Source organism: Triticum aestivum, chromosome 6B, assembly GCF_018294505.1.
Source record: "Triticum aestivum cultivar Chinese Spring chromosome 6B, IWGSC CS RefSeq v2.1, whole genome shotgun sequence".
NCBI classification, from domain to species: domain Eukaryota; kingdom Viridiplantae; phylum Streptophyta; class Magnoliopsida; order Poales; family Poaceae; genus Triticum; species Triticum aestivum.
The window spans coordinates 403390222-403396221 of record NC_057810.1 but is presented as its reverse complement, the minus strand read 5'-3'; positions in this window follow the sequence as shown (position 1 = coordinate 403396221).

Sequence of the window (6000 nt, the reverse complement as noted above, 5' to 3'; positions counted from 1 at the left end):
CTTTATCCTTTGCATGACCTGTCATTCCACAGTAAATAGATGAAACCCACTAGCATGAGTAGGAGTTGTTTGAGCCCTGTTGTGCCTACTCATTCATGTTTGTTTGTCATGCCTGCTATTGCTTAGAGTTGAGTCAGGTCTGATTCATCGGGGATGAATCAGAGGCGTGTGAACATGTCCTACTGTGTGTGAGCTAAGTGTGTGAACACGATTTGGTAAAGGTAGCGGTGAGAGGCCATGTAGGAGTACATGGTGGGTTGTCTCATTGCAGCCGTCCTCAGGAACTGAGTTCTGTGTTTGTGATCCATGACCAGTTACTACCACACATTGGGCTCCGGGCGCTCCAAGCTCTCTCGACTTATTAATCAACTTGATCTCTGTCCAGGAGTTGCAACTAGTTTCTGGTGTTTGTAGGTAGTGTTAGTAGTCTACCAAGTGGCACCCGGTACAGGTGGGCTTGGGACAGACTAGGCACAGTGGCACGGTGTACCAAGTGGCACCCGGTTGGTGGGCTTGGGAACCCTGCACACATCGTTTGGGGCCGTAAGCGACACCCCGGCCGGATCTCCTTGCGGATGGAACCTGAATAGGCGATAAACCTGGACTAGAGACTTGTTCGGTTAGTCAGGTCGTGGCCGACTCCCTCGCCCGGCTTCCGCTTGAAGGTTGCCGAGGTACATGACGTGTACAGGGCGATAAGTGGCGAAAGCGTGTGTGAAGAAGTACACCCCTGCAGGGTTAACATCATCTATTCGAATAGCCGGATTCCTCGGATATGGAAACTTGGACCCCTTGCATAGTTCATAGACAAGTGAAAGTGGATACTCTAAAATACGCAAGATAAGCGTGAGTGCTATGGATGGCGTTCTCGTAGGGAGACGGGAGCGGATCCATAGTGGTGTATTGATATGGTGAATATGTGGACTCGTGTGCGCCACCTCAAAAGAGTTACTTGCAGTCGTAGTTAGGATAGCCACCGAGTCAAAGCTGGCTTGCTGCAGTTAAACCCCACCACCCCTTTGTTGATAATGATGCATATGTAGTTAGTTCTGATGTAAGTCTTGCTGGGTACATTTGTACTCACGTTTGCCTATTTTATGTTTTTGCAGAGAGACTTCGGTCTCACTAGTAGTTTCGCGTGGACTTCGACGTTTAGCTTGTTACCTCAGCTACGGTCTTGTGCCCTCGGCAGGATCTGGTGGATAGTCAGGCTCCTCAGCCTTCTTCATTTATAGATGTCTGTACTCAGACATGATAGCTTCCGCTTGTGCTTTGATTTGTATGCTCTGAGTGTTGGGTCATGAGACCCATGGTTGTAATATCTCGCTCCTCGGAGCCTACTGAATAAATACTTGAGTCGTAGAGTCATGTTGTGATGCCATGTTGTATTTGCACATATCGAGCATATTGTGTGTATGTTATTGAAATGCTTGGTATGTGTGGGATCTGACCATCTAGTTGTTTATCTTTAGTAGCCTCTCTTACCGGGAAATGTCTCCTAGTGTTTCCACCGAGCCATGGTAGCTTGCTACTGCTCCGGAACACTTAGGCTGGCCGGCATGTGTCCTTCTTCGTTCCTGTGTCTGTCCCTTCGGGGAAATGTCACGCGATGAATACCGGAGTCCTGTTAGCCCGCTACAGCCCGGTTCACCGGAGTCCTGCTAGCCCAGTGCTACAGCCTGGATTCACTCGCTGATGACCGACACGTTCGATGCTGGGTCATGGATGCCTGTCCCTGTAAGTCTGTGCCACTTTGGGTTTACGACTAGCCATGTCAGCCCGGGCTCCTTATCATATGGATGCTAGCGACACTGTCATATACGTGTGCCAAAAGGCGCAAACGGTCCCGGGCTAAGGTAAGGCGACACCCGTGGGAATACCGTGCGTGAGGCCGCAAAGTGATATGAGGTGTTACATGCTAGATCGATGTGGCATTGAGTCGGGGTCCTGACAGCGTTGGTATCAGAGCTTGACTGCCTGCAGGATTACCAAGCCAAACTGGTCGAAGTTGAGTCTAGAAATTCTTTAGTTATATAAGGGAATTGATTGTGGGATGGAACGTAAGGCTCTTTTTACTCCTTATACCTTATGCCCTTCTGATCTGAGCCATCTTATCTTTCCTGCGAGGATTAAGAACTAGGCTATCTCTTCTTCTATTAGGATCACGTGTTACTAATCCGTAGACCTATAAGATTGTTGGATTTAAGCTTAAGTTCAGTTCCTACGACTTCTGTATGTTAACTGTTGATCTCGAAACCTTGATATTGTGCTTCCGAGTGGTTATGCCACCATTTTTGTGAATGTCTCAATTCTTTTCTGAGCATTTACAGCCGTTATGCTGTCCGAGTCATCCCAGGTTTCCAAACAGTCTGATGCATTTGCAAATCCCTTCTTTCCATTCCCGATGTCCTTTGGGCCAGATTAATCACACAAATTAGTGAGTTGAGGTACTTTATTGCCTCGACATATATGATGGAGTTAATAAGTATGACCCTAAGTGCTTAGGGGATCATCTAGTGGTCTAGCCATGATTTGTGTCCTAGTGTGATGATCCTGGCCTTTATTCGCAAAAGCATTCCGTGATGCTACTTAGTAGTAGGTATTCTATTCCTGGGTTCTTGAACCCGAGATTCACCCTACTTACTTCATGTTGATAGTAATTGCTAGCTCCCTTAGGTTATTAGTAACCTTTGCAGTAGTTCTCGAGGTCCGTGGTATATCCTTCTTCCAAATACCATGAACCACTTACGGCAAAAGTTTGTTGGATCAAAAGATCACAACAGGAGTGCTCTCGATGGGTTCTCCATTCATAATTGTGACTCTGCCAGTTCTAACTTTCCGCATGGATTGTCCGGGAGAAATATGTTGAACTCGTTCGACATGCTAATCTATGCATTCACCACTCAGAAAATCATATGTTCCTTTGAGTTGTCCCTCTTTAGTTGTTTTCTGGCCCTCGTCTATCAATTGATAGTCAGAAGTAATTGTGCATTCGTGTTGTTAATGCTTATTACTCTTGTGGTCCGTCAAGCCATTCTACTCCAGAGAGTGGCTAGGAGAAACAAACTCCAGTACCTCATCCATATCTAGGATTGGGTCAAAGTAGTTGTGTTCCGCAGATCAAGTTACAATCTAGCTTCTGGTCTGCTCTACCCTGAAGTATTACCTTCTTTATGACAGGAATTTCATGAGAATTGCACCACCTTTTGTGAATTTTGACGTAGTGATACTTCTCACCATCATTAGTCATTCCTCGGCCCTCGTGTTGATGCAACCAGAATACTGACAAATGAATTGTGATGTGTGAAATCAATACTCCCAGCAACCTCATTGCTTGGTAGTTAAAGGATAATAATTTCATTCTTAGCATGTTGGTTTTTGAATCATCCTTCTAAGATTGATCGTGCTACCTAGTCCTTATTTTGGTGCACCCTTCGATTGATGAGTTAGGATCTTGTCAAGTCCTCACCCATTTGATCATATCGTCTTGCCCTGAAAAGCAAGATTGTTCTTGAGCTTAGTAACATATCGGTGGTTCGTGATTTCCGAAGATCTTCTCGGAAGTATTACCAGGTTGTCACCTGACCGCTATGTTGAGCTCGTGATCAAGTTGGTTTCTTGTGAACCACCTTCTCTCCAAGAATCGGTGTTAGATATCCCTGAGCTAGTTGGTTAAGCTAAACGACAACTTGGAGGGTTGGAAGATAAAAGCTTGCCTGACTTAGTTCGTTCCAAAGGGATATTCCTGTGTAGTGTGTGTTGAAGAAAGATGATATCTTCATCGATTGGTCCCTGTGATCAGTTGCTGGACCTATTGTCTTATCAATCCTTTGATTTGAGTGTGGGCTATCGTCAAATCAAGTCAGAACCAACGATGTTCGTAATGTTGTCTTACTCGTGGTTGATCCCTCGAGCATACACCATTATATCTTTTGGGTCTGACCAATGCTATCACCGTGTTCACATGATGGTGGAAGTCCAGTGATATGGAAATTCCGATGAGTTGTTGTTGAGCCCATTGACAACATCCTTATCTCCTCCATGATGTTGTTGAACATTAAGTTAGTGTTGGAAACTTTTGAAAGCATTTTCTTCATGCTAGCTCATGAAGTACTTGTTTGATGAAAGGAGTGACTTCCTTTGATTCACGTGCATTTTGATGTAAGTTGCCGTCGTGAATTCGAGAAAGTTTGTTTTTGCTCCTTTGGAATCATCCCAAGTCGGTCATGCACGTGCGAAGAGTTCTGTGGTCTGTTAGACTGATCATCTTCATTCCATATGTATATCCTAGCACACCAAGCCACTGATTGATTTGTTCACGGAAAAGGAGTTGATGTGCTAATCCTAGGTCATGCACAAGACTTCAATATCCTCGATTATGATTCCCCACCTGAACTCGGTAGTGTTTTATTGTAAGACTACCATGTGATAATGTTTGTCTAGGACAGCGTGTTCACATGTTTTTAGCAGAACCAGCTCATGTTTTGGAGCTGGCTATCGCAGTTCGTCCCTCGAGAATCTCGCAACGTCATCTCGTCGATTTGTGTTGCAAACTTTCATTTTTCTTCCTAGACTCGATGAGTCTGGAATATCCTGCCACCAACCAGATCTGAATTTCAGGCAGATATGATGGTTGGAATATTTCCCAAGAATTATAATATTGGTCGCGCAATAACCGGTAGAGTGGATGTCGTGCCCAACACACCCAGCCGGAAGACCTGTTATTATAATATCTTGATTGATGAAGTTGGCCACCTTCCCATAGGGATTTCGTAGGGTTTACTCCCTAGTTGCCCCTATGGATTTTTTGTGTTCCCGAAGTCCGACCTTTTACTTGATGTTCTAGTTATCAAACCATGTCTATGAATGGGATACGCTAACACATCAAGGAGAACATTAGAAGCGGAGTGCTAAATGTCTCTCGGTCGATCACCCAGATTTCATTCCCTTGGCCTCGCTAAGGTGAAATCTGAGAAAGTGTTATCTTCCTATGCATCTGCATCGCCCATCGTTGTTCATCATGGTGGTATGTTGTGTTGCCAGGATCCTTGATACGGATGTTGGTAAAACCTTGATGAATATGGAAATACTCAAGTTCTTGAGAGCACGCACAAGCGCTACGTGTTATCATCGGCACTAACTGGGTTTGCTCTCAGTTTCCTCGGCAATGCTATGATCTCTTCAAACCGTGAATTCACTCTCTGTTGTTGGGTTCTTCCCCAGTTACCAGAATCATTCCCAGCATTTGCATTTTGTTCCCAGCTTGCACCGCCAATGTGCCATTCTACCACGGGTCCCTCCCATCTCCGGTGATAAGCAAATTCATCCATTACGTTGTCTTCAACGAGGTAATCCACATCATCCAAGTCCGAGTATGTCATTCTACCGACCCCCTCCAAATGATCACTTGTGATTGCCTTAGGCTGGTATAAAGAGTCTCAATGATCTCTATATCAAAGGTAATTCTTTCTGCCACTTAAGGTAATAATCTACGAATCACCCTCCTTCAGGATGTTTCGTCGTGGTATCATGGCAACTCAACTCCTCGCTACGTCGACAATCGTTTACCACCTTCTTAGGTGTGGAATCGTTGTCTACCTAGTGAACCTTCGTCATCCGTTTCTTTCCACCCCTCTCGATGTGTATCTTGTGTCTCAACCCGAGAAATGGTCCTATGTCTCATTTCGTGAGTTGTTCGATCTTCGAGAAGATCGACCCTTCTAGAGTTTTCCTTTCCTCTTCTTGTCATGATTAGCTGGAGTTCTCAGAGCAAGACGACAAGACAAAGATGGTGTTCAAATCAACGTTCCTATGAAGTGCAACCTGGATCGTGAAGATTATACTAGTTTGCGTTTCCCCTTCATCCTACCCTACGCTTGAATCTCGAGACGAGATTCTTGTTTAGTGGGGGTGAGTTGTCACATCCCTAGCTTCTGGTAATGCTCTAGGCTAGCTTCATGTGTGCATCATGTTTAAATTCTGAAATTTGAACTGAGGAAT